Raw genomic sequence first — 17109 nt, 5'->3', positions numbered from 1 at the left:
GTACAATAATAAATCAGCACTTTTTACTCAGCAATGAGGCCAGAAAAAATCCTGAAGCCTAGTCACCGCTGCATATATTGTGTTATTGGTGCATGGCATGAACGAGACAAAGGGAATGGATTGAGGGCTTGTTTTATTTGTTAGACACAACCAAATGAACAGTGCATGGCATGTAATAGAAATACACGCAGTGCATTACTCAATCTATCTTGTCGTGCTTTTTTATTTATTTATTTTTGCAGACAATACCGACACACTGCCTAACGGCAGTTTGTTTGGTGGGTGTACAAGCGACTTGGTGAAGGTAACCGGGTCGTTCTACCAAGCGGTGCTGTCCACAGGATCAGGAAAGAGTTTCCTACGCCAGGAGGGCATTGCACTGGCTACGCATGATGGCAGTTCCTCCTCAATAAACGCCTAGAGTGTCCTGCCAAAATGACACGTCTTGTTCAGTGAACTATTTATTGCTGTGTGCAACAAGAGACAGGAAAATATATGAGGTTACACAAGAAGCTTCAAGATGCAACATGAAAGGAAAGTAGCCTTACGTCAGTCAAATATTAAAGCGCCTTGTATGCGCTGCCACGAGAGCTGAGCACGTTTGAAGTTGCTTGAAAGTGGAGGAGGCACTTGCATGCTCCAATGCCTTCCTGTAGGAGCTCTCATTGTGACACAGGCCCACAGCACACTTCAGCAAGTCGTTCACATAGCCTGGAAAAACAAAGCGTAGTCAATGTTTGTGCAAAAATATGCAACCTGAGTACCGTACGTGCAAGATTATTTGACTGGTGCGATAATGGCAGCCTTTTTCGCCTTCGGGTATTTCACCAGCCATCTCCCATCGTCAGTGGTTGCTTGCTGCCTTGCACTATTTTCGTTACAGTGAAGTGCGGCAAGGCGTGTTCTGAAAGGAAAGAGAACGATATTCGGTTCACATCACAATCGGCCAGCTAAACAGCTTAGGCACAAAACGTTTTACCTTGCTACCATACTGCAATACCCAAAATGGGTATTTTTGGAAGCAAACTGAGTGATGGTGCTGTGAAAGCATTCAACAGAAAATGTTTGGTCGCTCGTGGATAGTCGAGGAATGCCTTTGAGCAAAGCCTTGTTTAGGATGATGGCTTTCAGTTTTTGGTGCGCTGGTGATCCTAAAGGAATGCATTGGAAATAATGGAAGAATACTGAAAAAAAAAACATTTTAACGCCACATACCTTCTTCTAGCCACTTTTTCTTAGCGAATGGCTCATGCTCGCACCTTTGATAAAGGCTCTCATCATGTACGTGAATGTCGACGACATGACGGACAAGGGAGCGCCATAAGAACCATCTTGAAATGAAGCGCAACGGAACGGCACAGCAGAGAGTAAGACGAAAACAGGCGCTAACTAACAACTGATTTATTGAAGCCAAACCCACAGGTATATATATCCACAAGCTGCACAGGTGCACCGTGACAACGTACGCAGAAACCATCAAAAAATGATTACACCAGGCGCGAAAGTTATTTCATTTCTGCATTGTACAGTGCAATCATTGTATCGATTACACACTCTTGACCTGCTTTCCTGATAAAGAAAGCCGCTAACGTTTCACGAGCGGTTTTCTGTTTGCTCTTGCCTAGGATTTTCACACTTTCACACTTTTCACTACGGAAAAGTGAGTGAGTGAGTGAGTGAACTTTATTTGGTCCACGATAGACGCGAGTAAACTCGACGTCACCTGGCTAGGCCCACTCGGGGACCATCAGGTCAAACCTGATGGTGGTTCACAAGTGGGACAGCTACTGCAGTGGTAAGCAAGATGCGTTTTTTTCCTTATTGGCTAGATTTCTTGCATGCTCCCTGAGTCGGTCATAGATGCATCGCCCCATCTGGCCGATGTATACTTTACCGCAGGATAGGGGGATCTCATATACGACATTGTTGGCACACTTAACAGGACGCTTTTCATGGTTCTTTTTACAGCCCACATTTTTGTCTGCACAAGCGATGCGACGGCTCAGCTGAGCAAGCTTCTTGGGGACTGAAAAAACGATCGGCACGTAAAACCGAGTAGCCATTTTTCAGGCAATGTGTGACCTTGTGCATGCATGGAACTTCAGGCCTCTGAGAGCCCAGCACGGTTTCCGCGGCATTCTTGCAAGGACTGCGCTTCATTTTTTGGAGGAGCGTTTCCGCTACTGACACGACGACCGACTCAGGGAAGCCGGCTGAAAAAAGCCTTGCCAATTGCAAGTTCAAACTAGCTTGCACATTGTGAACGCACGACTTCCGAGGCGCGCATTCCAAACAGAGTGCTGCAATGCCTCTCTTAATTATCTTAGAGTGCGCTGATTTGTATGGGAGGAGCTCTCTTTGGGCCTGCAGGGAATTATGCCCAGCACACGTGGCTTTCGCTGAAATTCAGGCGTAAATCTTTCCTTCTTCTGGAAGCTCATATGTGAAAGTCAGCCCTTTGCCGTGATTATTGAAATCATCGAGAACACACTTTTGCGCATGCGGATACGAGATAGAGCATTTCTTGTTAAAAAGAATTAAGAAGTCGTCCCTATAACGAAAAACTTTGAGGACAGCGTCATTGCTAGCATGAATAAAACGATCGTGTAAAGAGCGATCAATGGAAGGTGAAAAGATGTGGCACAACACAGGCGGGATGCAGGAACCAATACAAATGCCTCTTTCTTGCAGATACATCTGGTCGTCAAATTTGATAAAAGTACTCTGAAGGTAAAATTCTAATGATGATGATGATGTATGGTGTTTAATGGCGCAAGGGCCAGATATGGCCAAAGAGCGCCAGACCAGTGTTCATGAGTTGACAATGGAGCAATGAATTGCGAAAGGTAGATGTGTCGTGGCTGTAAAAGGGCCTAAAAACAATCGCTGTAAAATGCGTAAAATGTATAAGTAATAAAATTATGGCAATGGCTAATGAGGTGCACTATGATCACGAAAGAACAAATTGCAAGATAATGACGATAGGCGAAAATATATCACAGACAAATCTTTTTAAAAAGCACTACTGCCTTGACAGACCCTTTGAAAACGTAAGGGCCTGGAGGCGCGTGCTATGCAAAACTACTGTCGCGGCGACATCTCTCTGAAGAGAGGACGCGCTACGAAACTATTGGACAAATAACATGCAGTACAACATCGCTCAGAAAATCCAGAACAGCTTTAGTGCTAAACAGAGGTTCGTCGCCAATGAACATAGCAGGGTGGAGAGGGAGACGGCACTGGTACGCTAAAGGGAAGTGTCTTTTTCTCTCTCTTTCGGCTTCCCTGCACTCCACGAGCACGTGTAGCACGGTAAGCCTCTCTCCACATCTACCACAGGTTGGCGGGTCATTTCCAGTTAATAGAAAATTGTGGGTGCCATATGTATGTCCTATTCTCAAACGAGAGAATAGGACATTAGTTCTTCGTATTTTCGTAACAGGATGCCACGGGCCAATCTGTGGCTTAACTAAGTGGAGCTTATTGTTCGTTTCGGCATCCCACAAGCGCTGCCAGTGGCTTCGAAGTTTCTTTCTCAAGTAGGGCTTGAGATCTGTGGCAGGGATAGAAGCGGTAGGGTTAAGGGCTCGCGATGTAGTTGATGTGGCCATTTGATCAGCCAGAACATTGCCCTTGATGCCTCTATGGCCAGGCACCCAGCACAAAATAATATGCTGGTTAGACATGTATGCTTTGCACAGAGCAGAATACAGTTCAATGAGTACAGTGTTTTTGTGTTTATGTAGAGTCATGAGGGCTTTTACGACGCTTAGGGAGTCTGTAAATATTATTGATCTTTTCAGTTTTGATTTGCCTATACTCTTCACAGCCGATAAAAGTGCATAGGCCTCAGCCGTAAAAATGCTTGTTTCCGGGTGCAGTACATCGACTCTGAGAACGATGGTCCGACTACCGCATAAGATACCCCTGCATGTGACTTGGAAGCGTCAGTGTAGAACTGAGTGCAGGACGAGTACTTGGACTGAATTTCCAGAAAACGCATTCGGATATGTGCCTCTGGAGCGTCTTTCGTGACCTCTACAAATGAGGTATCACACTCTATGAGCTGCCACTGCCACGGTGGCACTGGCTTTGCTGGGGCCATCAGAGTATTTCCAGGTAGTGGGATATCGATTTGTTCACTAATTTTCCTTAGATGTACTGAGAAGGGATCTCTTGCTGTCGGCCGGTTATTAAAGAGTGTGGCACTGGTCATGTCATTTACGGTTGAGAAGGACGGGTGTTCCGAGTTCGAATTAACTTTCATGAAATAGGTGAGGCTTAGGTACGAACGTTGCATGTCAAGCGACCACATGTCTGCCTCTACATACAGGCTTGCCACAGGACTTGTCCTGAAGGCACCAGTGGCTATGCGGATGCCTAGGTGGTGTACAGGATCCAGCATCCTTAGGACGCTTGGTGTAGCAGAATGGTACACTATGGCGCCGTAATCTAGTCTTGTGAGTATGAGGCTCTTATACAAATTCAAAAGACACTTTGTGTCACTACCCCAAGCGGTGCGTGACAATACTTTTAGAATATTCATTGTTTTATTGCACTTGTTTCTTACATACTGTATGTGTGCCACAAATGTTAGCTTCGCATCTAAAATCACACCTAAAAACTTATGCTCTGTTTTTACGGCCACACGTTTTCCCTGCAACTCAATGTCAGGATCGGGGTGCAGACCCCTCTTTCTGGAGAACAGGATGCAGGTGGTCTTTTGTGGGTTAAGGCTAAATCCATTCTCATCTGCCCAATTAGACACCTTGTTCAGACCAAGCTGAATCTGCCGCTCACAGACTGCGAGGTTGCACGAGGCGAAACCTATCTGTACATCATCGACGTATGCAGAATAAAACATGTTTCTTGGGATATACAGACGCAAGGAGCTCATTTTTACGATGAAGAGAGTGCAACTGAGCACCCCGCCTTGTGGCACTCCGGTTTCCTGCACAAATGGTCTTGATACAGCATTTCCCACACGAACACGGAATGTGCGATTAGATAAATAACTTTCGATGACATTTAACATGCAACCACGTATACCAACGTGTGAGAGGTCTCTAAGTATTCCAAACCGCCAGGTGGTATCGTAGGCTTTTTCTATATCAAGGAATACACAGAGAAAGAACTGTTTACGGACAAAAGCTTCTCGAATTTGCGTCTCAATACGTATCAAATGGTCGGCGGTGGATCGTCCTTCTCGAAACCCGCATTGGTACGGGTCAAGCAGTTTGTTTGATTCGAGGAAATGTTTTAGTCGGCGGTTTATCATTTTTTCAAACAGTTTGCAGAGGCAGCTTGTTAGTGCTATAGGGCGGTAACTCGAAGCAGACGATGGGTCCTTGCCCTGCTTCAGTATAGGAACGACAATGGCCTCTTTCCAGGCAGAGGGGATCTTGCCGGAGGTCCATATAGCATTGTATAGGGTGAGGAGAGTTTTCTTTGTTTCATGGGGAAGGTGTTTCAGCATTTGATAAGCTCTGCGGTCAGAGCCTGGCGCAGACTTGTTGCAACAACTAAGTGATGCATACAGTTCAGCAATACAGAATGGCTGGTTGTATGCTTCGTTTCCAGTACATTTTCTTTCTAGTTTCTGTTTTTCTATTGTAGCCTTGTGCCTTTTAAATGTTTGGGAATAATGACATGAGCTGGCCACTTGTTGAAAATGTGCTCCTAGGCAGTTAGCTTGGTCTTCCAGAGTGTCGCCTTGTGTGTTTACTAACGGGAGTGAATAAGTTTGTAGCCCTTTTATCTTATTAACTTTCTTCCAGACTCTGCCCTCGTCTGTATACGAGTTTATGCCTGATAAAAACTTCTTCCAACTTTCTCTCCTGGCCTGTCGGCGCGTTCTTCTGCCCTCCGATTTAATTTTCTTAAAATTTACAAGATTCTCCGCAGTTGGGGAGTCGCGTAGCAACCCCCACGCTTTGTTCTGTTTCCTACGAGTGTTCCGACATTCCTCGTTCCACCATGGGACACGGCGTTTGCAGGTCGCAACACTCATTTCTGGTATACATTCAGAAGCGGCATCGACTATGAAGGATGTAAGATACTCGACAGCAGCATCAATTTCGATCGAAGATAAGTCAGACCACGAGATACTACTCGTAAGACTTTCGAATTTCTCCCAATCTGCCTTATCGAACTTCCACCGGGAAGCCTGTGGTGCAGGTTCGTTTTGTAGTGGTGATCTCAGCAGTATGGGAAAGTGGTCACTCCCGTAAGGATTTTTTATAACTTCCCATTTAAGTTCAGGAAATATAGACGGGGAAGCCACACTGAGATCAATGGAAGAAAATGTTTTGTTTGCAAGATTGTAGTAGGTGGGTTCCTTCTTATTCAGGAGACACGCACCAGAGGATAAAAGAAATTGTTCGATTAGGCGTCCTCGCGCATCGATACGCGTGTCGCCCCACAAGCTGCTGTGTGCATTGAAATCGCCAAGAACGAGGTAAGGTTCCGGTAATTCATCTATAAATGATTGAAATTCATGCTTGTGTAAAGGATAATGTGGGGGTATATAGAGCGAGCAAATGGTTACGAGTTTACCCAGAAGTACAGCACGAACGGCTACCGCCTCAAGTGCCGTATTGAGTGGAAGTTGCTGACAGGCTACACTTCTGTCGAGTATGATGGCCACACCACCAGATGATGAGGCAGAATCCTCGCGGTCTCTTCTGAAAACAATATTTTGACGTAGGAAGTTGGTGTTTCTGGAGTTTAGGTGTGTTTCTTGAACACACAGCACCTTTGGATTGAATTTATTGATAAGTTCTTGGATGTCGTCTAGGTTGTGGATTAGTCCCCTAACATTCCACTGCATTATTGTGTTCATGTTTGAGGAAAATGAAAGGTGCTGTGTGTCTCAAAAGGGAGGAGAGTAACTTACTTTACAGAGCCTTTGTTAGGCCCTGTAATTGGTGTTTTGTCTTTTTTGGAGCGGTCGAGAGAACCTCGCCGCTCTATCGACGCTACTAGCGCCGTTTGGCTTGGACTGGTGTCCATAGCCTCTTGCGAGGCACTGGACACCCGCTCCAGAGAGCGATGTGTGCGTCGCGTAGACTTCATCTCGAGCGACGAAGTCTTCGTCCTCACCGGACCGGAGGTCGACAGGACCCCTGGGGCCTCTGCGGTGCCCTGGCTGCTGCCGGAGCTTGTAGAGGCCACTGGTGTGGACAATTTGAGAGATGGCAGAGCAGCGTTGGCTGCTCCCACCTTAGGGGCGGGTGGCGTTGGCCTCGGCACGCTAGGCGTGGTCCGGGCTGCCGCCAGATGCCGTTGTGGTGCCGCCCCCCGTTGCACCACTTCGGCGAAAGATGTTTTGAGCAAGAATAAAGAGGAGATACGTTGTCGTGCTTCACGGAATGTTATGTTCTCCTTCACTTTTACAGTAATTATTTCTTTTTCTTTCTTCCAGGCTGGGCAAGCTCTGGAGTATGCAGGGTGACTGCCATCGCAGTTAGCACAATGTACCTCGTCATTATTGCAATCTTCAGAAGAGTGACCGGTTGTGCCGCACTTTGCGCACATAAGCTGCCCTCGGCAGCTCTGGGATGCGTGACCAAATCTTTGACATTTGAAGCAACGTCGCGGGTTCGGAATGTATGGTCGAACATGAAGTTTACGTAGCCGGTTTCAAGAGTCTCGGGTAAAGTAGTTGAACTGAAAGTGAGTATTAAATGCTTTGTTGGGATTTCGTTGTCATTCCGTCTGATTTTGATGCGCTGCACATGGATTACCCCTTGGTCCTTCCATCCATCCAGGAGTTCTTCTTCATTCAATGTCATTAGGTCTTCGTCTGATACTACACCTTTTACTGTGTTCATTGTTCGATGTGCGCTTACAGAAACAGGGATGTTACCAAAGGCTACGAGGTGTGCGAGTTTGTTGTATTGTTCCTTGTCTTTTAGTTCGAGGAGCAAATCTCCGGTTGCCATCTTTGTTGCCTTATACCCAGCTCCAATGGTCTCTTTTAGGCACTTGGCCACAAGAAATGGGGAAATTGCTCTAGCTTTCGTAGATGGTTGCTCACAGTGAAGGACGTGAAATTTCGGGAAAGTTTCTTTGTTTTTTGGACAGAATAGCAAGGTTGCGTCGGTGCGTACCCTTTTCGAGGCACGATCGGTTGTAAACGGGTTTGAGGATCCCATGGAAAGAAGTGGTTTATTCGGCAACGGCGTCTGCCACCCACCACGGAGCCCAACAAGGGGACGTGGCAGAACATGTAAACAAGTCTGCACAGCGCCAGCAGTATGCCGTTACTATAACCTAATATGGTATACCCAAGGTAGGACAGCCACACCAGGTTAACCCTTGCCGCCAGGAAAAGTTGAAGTGAATGGAAAAGATGAGAAGACAGGAAAGATTAAAAGTGATAGGGAAAGACGAAGATTGGAGAGAGAGCCAGGAAAAGGCAACTACCGATTTCCCCCGGGTGGGTCAGTCCGGGGGTGCCGTCTACGTGAAGCGGAGGCCAAAGAAGTGTGTTGCCTCCGCCGGGGGGCCATAAAGGTCCAACTCCCGGCATCGGCTCAACCCCCAGGATCCCCTTTTCCCCGGACACGGCTAAGCCACGCACGGTTAAGCGTAGGAGGGTCCGACCCTCATGTGCTCGGGTCCGTGGTGTCGCAACACACCAAACGCCTGCTGACGCAGACGCCCCTGCGGGGAAGGTAAAATTCTAAAAGGGCTAAAAGGTTCTGTACCGACATGCCTGCAGTTTCGATGTGCAGCACCTTGTTCAGCTCTATGTCCAGAAGAGAGTACGTGCCATGCTTGGTGGAATGTCCAGGGGAATTGCCCTACCATCCCCAGCAACCCGGAGTGGACGGCTAATGGTTTCATCAAAAAGCACGTTTTGTTGGTGTGTCCAGACCTTGAAGTGGTAAACATGTAATGCTCATAAATCTATATGCATACACTGTAAAGTTGGTTACGTGGCCTAACCAGTTTGATGAGCCCATGTACCTGGGTGACTGCAGGAATGAGGAATGCATTTTGGACTCTGAAGTGTGTTTTGTCACTGCTGCAGGCAACACCCACAGCCTAAAAACTTGGAAGCTTTTCCGCCTGAAAAAAAAAATACTGCTGGAGAAAGAAGCAAGCTGCTTTCCAATTAATTATTGGCTGTGTTGTCCATTTAGAAACATGGCGGTTTATGCACATGCGTGTCACCTGCAATAATGTGCCCTTCACATTTTTATCAATTGCTCTACACAGATGTGAACACAGAGGGCAGACCGAGAGCAGTTCATCCAGACTAGATTCGAAAACAATGAGCTTCCTCTCTTCATGAAGAGGCACGGCTGTGTGATCAGTGCTGTCTCTGAAAAAGAAAATACATCTATGTGAGCCCTGCGCAATATTACAGGGCGGTCTAATACATACTCAGCCAATCTGACATCAGAGAAGACAAAGGAAGCATCATTTCGATTCCTGTTTTCACTGTCAGCAATTTCCGCTTCAGATGCATGTGTGAAATCTGGCAATGGTGTCGAAGACCATGGTGGCATAAAGCAGCTAGTTGAAATACTACAGGACTTCCCTTGGATGTTAACCTCTGTTCCTAGAAAATAGCATAAGTAAAGTATTGTTTATAATTTAGCAACAACAAAATAAAGTAATTTAGCAGCAACAGTAGAACAGCTCGGATATGTCATTTTCAAAAAAAAGAAAAAAGACCTGGAAAAACACCGACACAGAAAGGAAGAGACGCTCGTCTGTGTTGAGGTTGTTTCTAGTGCTATTTAAAACGACATACCTGCACCATCTGGCTCAATGCTTCACCCTGCTCAGAAATTACAGAGTAAAAAACTTTAGGTGCTTTGATCAGCCATGCCTATGCAAATATTATATGCTGTTTCTTGTTACGTATATATGCTATGCATAGCAAGGCTAGTCACAAAAGAGCATTCAAAACACGATGCAGATTGGTTTCTCTGATACACCTACACCAGTCTCTGCAGATTAATGATGTCTGAACAGCTCTATCAGCCTGAAGTGCTTTTGGTGTAATTTGTCTTTCATTGGTGGCATGAGGTTCTGGTGCAAATTGCTGGTGTAGTGCTTCAGGGCGTTTCTCTTGATGTGCCTCACTCTCACTGTTTTGCCTGCTATTTGTAGATGCTTGCTGCCAAGTACAACACGTCACACCTTACTGGCGATGTGCTACCAGAGGGGTTTATGAAATCCCACTGTCTTGTGCACCGGAAGCAACACCTGAACGCTAAAAGGATCGCACAACGAGTGATGGAGTGGATAATGACGGAAGATAGGAAGGTGACACCGCATATTACAGAGCAAACGCAGATGTATGGTATTCCAGTCGAAATTAAGCCTGAGGGAGTGAAATTTGCAAGGTCACGTAATGCGTAGAACAGATGACCGGTCGTCTGCTACAGAGCAACGAGGGAAATATGCCAAAAAGCGAAGAGAAATGCAGCCGGCGACAGCATAAGATAATGGGTACACTGGTGAGATGAAGAAATTATCAGGTGTAGGATCGAGTAAGCTGCGTTTACAGGAAACTCAAAGAGAGGAAAACAGTTGACAGAACAATTTAATGAACACACATCAAAGCAAACCATTTTATCAACATGAGCTGAAGATTTTGGCATGCATTTTTTCCCTGTACACCCACATAAAGAAAATCGCATTTTTTCATAAAAGGCTGCATTGAGAACTCTGAAATAAGTTGGTCATTGGTGAATTATGAAATGTACCTGCTTGGGTGACTTGTTCAAACGGATCCTGCTCAATTGGAGGGGTATGCATTTCACAAGCATCACACTGCATTCCTTGGATGTGAACAGCTTCTTTGTGAAAGGCTTCTCCTGAGGTTGGTCGTTGCAATATTTCATCAATGATCGGAAATAATGGAATATGAGAGGTAACATAAAAACTGGGCACAAAACGTATATAGAATGTACAGGGACGACATTTAATTTTTATTCAAATGCGAAATTTGTGGAAGCTGTGTAGCTTTCCTTCGTAGCCATAAGGCTTCGGTGGATGCTAATGGATAATTACTCCCTTATTGCAAAGCATGTAAACATACACTTATGAAAACGGACGAATAATGGATTATTGCCCCACTGCGGTCAATTAAACAAATGCGGAGAAAGTACACATCAAAATGTACTCTAAAAAACTGGCTCTCCACAAACAACGTCACGAGCTGTACATGAGGTTCGAGTGTTTGAATGTACATTCTCCCGACACCCATGCTGATTTGCGTGGGTAAGCTAACGTGAAACAGCTCAACACGCTTTATGGCGAACTCGGCAATGACTAGAACTACGTAACCACCACTGCGCAGTCGTGGAACCCACTGAAAAGCTTCACGCGACGCAGTGTCATTGGCACACAGAAAAAAAAACAAATTTTGAGGTAGAGCGTGGAAAGAAAATAACGAATTACTCATAGGGGATGACTTTGTGGCACTAACGCCCGTATTCACAAACGCACCTCGACTCGACCCTCCACTCGAAACGCGCCTTGAGTGAAGCAAAGCTCGAGCGTTTTACTCGAGAATCTCAAGGTAGCCCCGCAGCTACCTTGCATCTTTCATTGAGTGAAGTTAGCGCGCAAACATGGCTGCGTTGTGATCTGTCGCTCGCGTCGTCGGCTTTTTCAGATGGATGCCCGTTGCCTCCGCAGCTTTTTTTTTCGTTAACGATGCTACGCATCTTCAAGGGCATCGTTTTACGGACTGGTGCAATCCTCTGGAGCGCTTCGGCAACGGAGTAATTCTACTGTGGCACCGAGACAGACCGGCCGTCCTGTCAAGAAGACTGCCAGCTAGTGCAGTGACCTCTCGTCTTATTCCAAGCATGAGCCAGTTGAAGACCTGCATACGTGTATTCTTCGAGCGAGTGCTCCTAAACTACTATCAGCGCCAGTGCAGTGTTTCTCGCGGGGCATCATACAAAGCAGCGTCATTTGAAACGCGGCACGATACATAACTGCGAAGATTCCTGCCGTTAGTGAGTGTATTGCCTGTGTACTCGATTGCTGGATGGTGGTCTGGCTGCGCGAGCGCCGGAATTTCCTCCGCCTGAGCGGTTTGTACTCGGGTGCATCAGTTACTACGGTATTCCAAGGACGGCGAAGTGCACCCCAGCAAGGCGAGCATCTCTATAAATGACCTGGGCCGCGATTTTGTAGCGATGCCTTATGACTTATTTTAGAATAGTGTTATCATCCACCGCTCACGGCCGGCTGATCCCGTTGATAACGCGAGCAGACAGTCGCTCTGACCACTGACAAAGCGCGATAAGCGCGAAAAGGCATTATTACTTTAAAGTCATCGCTACAAAATACCGACCCAGGTGCGTTCACTTTTCTTTTTATCTATAATTTCATGCAGTTAGTTGCTCTAGGGAAACGAAAAAGTATACTTTTTTTTGCGTGGGACGTGTGACAGTAGCTGCTATTTACAGCCGTTAGCAATAATTACGTGAGCCTTGCTTCAAAATATTTAGTTTAATTAGCTTATGCTTATGAACATCCAAGCCCAACGAGGAAGTGAGCAACCATGAAATGGTTTTCATAATTATATCTGAATGTAATATTTTATTCCAATACAAAACATTGAATAACAATACAAGAGAGGAAAGTTTTTGTACATCACATTATCTTTATTGTAATAAAAAAAAGCTGTAGTAGTTGACCCTGCTCCTAATACAGAAAACGCTAGCAAGTGGTAGCAGATATATGCCACATATATTGGTTGCGCACATTCCAGCTATTAGTGAGTGCATTATGTAAGTGTTAGATTGCTGTATGTCGGTCTGGCTGTGCAAACGCCAGACCAGCTTAAAACTGTATCTTTGCAAATATGAATGAAAACAGTCCGAGCTTCTCAATGTAAAAAAAAAATCGGCTTCCTGAACACAATGAAAATATTTAATGAATGTATTTACTTCGAAAAGTAAACTGATGAAAACGAATATTGTACCTAAGCTAGTTTTTATGTGCATTAACATCATTATAAGCTTATAACGAGTTTGATTTCATTACGGTATAGCTGTTTCATGTTTGCGGTTTTAAATAACACGGCGTGCATTTCACCATTTTGTCAATGTGGCCTAACATAACATCAATATCATTAATGATAAGTATGAAAAATAAGCACAGACTAACTACCGGGCCGATCAGTCGAGTACTTCCGCAGCACCTAAGTTCATTCAGGGAAGCGAGATGGTGCATTTCCAACAGGCAGACACCGTATCTGTCGATGCTTTCACGTCAGCCACATGTCTTACCGTGCAACACAGACGTTGAATTTCTTCCATCAGCTGGTCTTTCCAAGGCCCACATCCTGCAGCAGAATGCCAAAAATGATATGTACATAGGGCGTTCGCACGCTAAGTTCAGTGCAGCTAAGCAACTGAAATGAAGACATAGCACAACTAAAAAAAAATGTGGGCGTTGCGTGAACTTGAAAGCACAGTTTATGGAACTTGCAGGAGATGCTACGACATAGTACATTGAAAAAGGTAAGACGAAAAAACACTAATGCTGGCAATGAACTACTGAAAAGTGAATTTTTGGAAGAATAAAAGAGTGCGTAGCGTATATGTGAAGTGAAGCAGCGCTGTAAATTTATGCAGGCACCAGTGCTGGTTCACTGACGATATGTGCTACAATTTGAACAAACCGACTAACCACCACGGCTTCTAAAATAAAGTACAAGGCTGAAAAACATTTGTTTCCTTCAAAGTGCCGGAGCTACGCGCTCAACCATATGCATTCTGCCACATGTATACAACTGCTTCTTCTCTACTGAAATATTTCTTACGCGATAGTGGAATGATCATCCGACACAGTCGCGGAGCGGTGCCTTGAACAACTAAACCGACAACAGATTGTCGCGCCGAATCTCCCACAAGCTGCAATGCAAAAATGAAAAAAGGAACGTTTCGCCCAATCTTATGCTGCCTCGAATAGTCTGCTTCGGGTGCTAATGCCCGCAGCATGAGCAACTGGAGCCAGTCATGCTTGGATACATCGGACACGTTTTATTGATAGCGCGGCGGCAACTTCACGAGAACCGCAACAGCGTAATGTGCTTCCACGCAGAAACTGCTCACTCACCCTTACTTTTTGTCCTGTTGCTTTCAGAAAGCTTCCAGCAGCACATGGTCTTGAAGTTAAACAAAGCTGCCCATCGGCCGCTCCATGCGTTGCCTCCTTCGAAATCAATCCGGCTCGATGAGAGTACACACACGGACAATATCCATAATAACCACGATTAACAACTGCAACGTGAACCGCAAATTAAGCACAAGGAAACAATGAGCAGCAGACAAATGCGGGCGCAGACTTTCTTATTTCTCAGTCATGCGCCATGCTACAGTGTACCAGCTAGGGGATGTTTTAACAGAATGCTTCTGTCAGAGTGAGCCACACTCTGACAGCGTTATGGACATGCTGGCAGTTGTTAAGAGTAAGCTTCCCCTCGAAGTTGGCTTCAATGTGCACGCTCTTAGCCTCACAGCTAAAATTAGTTTTTACATTGTCACACGTCTGCATTTTTATGTGAAACGAATTAACTGGGACAAGGCAGGAAAGCGGCAGAGAGCCAAGCAGCTGAAGTTGAGCCGTTGTACATGAGTTGAAGTGCATGAAACAATGGCTTGCTGTACTTGCAAATAAAAGCTTTGTGTCAGCAACAGCCCTGTTATCTTCATTTTGCTTACCTTTATATAGCTGCACATAAGCATAAGCCTAAGCCTAATTGTCAAGTGAACTAGTTTTCACTTTTTGTTCAGGATGGAAAAAATAGACCTGATTTGATTTAATAAATGTGTGCCGGCGTAATGATGGTTAATAATAAACGCAGAAGGCTACTGTGAAGCATGGAACAACTAAAGTGGAAGAATGAAATATTTCAGCCATATATACAAGTTCATTTTGGCTAAGCAAAGGCACTACCCTGGTTAGCATGCCTGATGTTTTTTTGTTTTTTTTTAAGCCCAGCTGGGCAGTATGCGCGCACTGTTTTCTGTCTGACAAAATTTTACATTAGGTCGACACGGCATAAAACCGTATATTTGGTCACCCTTTCATTCAAAATTTTCTTTCAATTTTTTTACGATTGCCCAATAATTCGGAAAATTCGAAGGCCCCTTCCACATAAGCGAAATCCGTCAGCGACGACCTCTTTGCACAAGAGGTTTAAGAGTTAGGATAGGCAGCAAATTCACCAAGAGTTGCCGTCTTCCTTTTCCACAAGGTACTATTATGGCAAATATCATGTGGCCTAAACAAATATAGTGCTTGCTAAAGATATGTAAAGACTCTCAAGTATGCCAAAATTAAAAACAAGAGTGTGAACTGCATCGAACTGAAACCGACAGAAACGCAAGGAAAATCAAAGCGTCTGCAAGCAAAGCTTCCATTGAAGTTGCCAGTGGCGCCACCTCTTGGATGCGACGCTGACTGCGTCAGAGGAGCGGCTGAGTAAGCCCACTGCCCCCTTCTAGTACACTGTAGCCATGCTCAGCTGCTGGGGTGCGATCGTTGCCAGACCTCAAACACAGCTCCCGCTTGATCTATCAGTCGAACGCTAACAGTGGCAGCGCTGCCGAGCTAAATTTGTGCATTGCGCCGTGTTGTCATTTGATAATGAAGCCAAATTAACGGAAACACATATCTGTCCTAAATAATTGGGCTTTTGCTAAGCGCATTTAATAATAGCCTCGATATCAGACGCTTTTCTCGGTCGGTGCACTTCACTAGAGTCAAGGGTGTATTTTCAAGGCGTTCCTTGGCGGAGGAAAAGTAGTGTTCATGAAACGCAACGGCGCCTTGAGTGAAGGAACGCTTGTCGCCTCGACTTGGCTGAGTCGAGGAGAAGCGTTGAGTGAAGGCGTGTTTAAGAATACGGGGGTAAACCTCGCATACAGAACGCTTCACAAATGCGCGATCGGCGTTTTCGCAAACCGTAGCGCGTACATTTCGCTGTGCACCAGGCACTTGTGCAAAAATTATTTGTCGTTTCCCCTGTACACTTGCTTTTTCAAGAACGCACGCAGGCGAGGCAGCTGCGGGGTACTTCAGCACTACGTGGATGACTGAATAGTAGTTTAAGCCGTCGGCGTGAGCAACTGCACAAGAAGGCTGCAAGTGAACGAAAACAGTACCAACCTCTTTTCGCCTCCTCTTTTCTAACGCGCCGCTGATCTTCTCTGCCTTGCGTTTTCGTGAGAAAACCGAGGGCGCAGCGTCAGGCTTTAGGCGTTGCCTCTTGAGCGGCATGCCGAGGCTTTTCAGCACAGCCGGGCTGGTCACATAATGATCGTCGACGAAGTCATTTTTAGAGGTCTCCAGGCTGGGCGTGATGGCTGACAAGTACGTATGCAAAATTTACGCACCTTCTCGTTCCTGGGAAACGTGTGCGACGGTGTGTCATGACCGACGATGCTGCTATAACAGCCTCGGGCGCAGCAATGCCTGGGCATTGCGGGAAGGCACATGTAATACGCGCCACCTGCGTGGAGCGCCGACGGTTCAGACGGATGACGTGCGAAGAACGCCGACGGAAATAAACAAGCGCTGCAAGGGACGGCAACCACCGGAAAGACTGCGGCCGACCTTGGCCGCGCGCTCGCGAGGAGGGTGTTATGACGTCAAATTTCAGCTTCTACCGGCGGCCGCTTGGAGCAAGGCGCAACAGAAAACCGAACAAAAAAGACGTTTCTCGTTCCTTCTTTCAAAGCAGCTTGCTGTATTCGTAATTCCCAACCGTTCAAGTTTTGTTCTCACGCGAAAAAACACCCGCCAACTTTTGTGTCCGTATCCCTTCAAAATTTTTTTGTGGTCTCCTCAAAAATTTGACAAGTTTGCATTCTGAGACTTGCAAAGGTAAATAGTTTTATTCCATTCTTGTTCATGTAGAAAGCTCATACAAAGGCTTAGGGATATTGTCAGTGTCCCTCATTTTCACTCAGAACATATGTGGTATGTTATTGGCATTCATGCAGCTTTTCAACAGCAAGAAAGGGAATCAGCTTCCCCTGTTTTCAGCATTGGATTAATGCAGGCAATTCAGGGAGGCATAAAGTTTTGCCACTAGAATCGGTGGGGAATACCAGATTA

The 17109-nt window shown here is 45.7% G+C and overlaps 1 long non-coding RNA gene across 1 annotated transcript; it reads right to left on the bottom strand.

The window, feature by feature from the left end:
- Nucleotides 1–9137: 9137 nt before the first annotated feature.
- On the bottom strand, nucleotides 9138–10114 carry LOC125940541 (uncharacterized). The gene is made up of 3 exons (XR_007463744.1): nucleotides 9958–10114; nucleotides 9394–9571; nucleotides 9138–9331 (listed from the first exon to the last, which is right to left on the bottom strand). It is a non-coding gene; the product is annotated as an uncharacterized LOC125940541 (long non-coding RNA).
- Between the last annotated feature and the right edge of the window lie 6995 nt (nucleotides 10115–17109).

This window comes from Dermacentor silvarum, chromosome 10 (genome assembly GCF_013339745.2).
Source record: "Dermacentor silvarum isolate Dsil-2018 chromosome 10, BIME_Dsil_1.4, whole genome shotgun sequence".
Taxonomy (NCBI): Eukaryota; Metazoa; Arthropoda; class Arachnida; order Ixodida; family Ixodidae; genus Dermacentor; species Dermacentor silvarum.
Note: the sequence above shows the minus strand (reverse complement) of the source record. Positions and strands in the feature narration are given on the sequence as shown.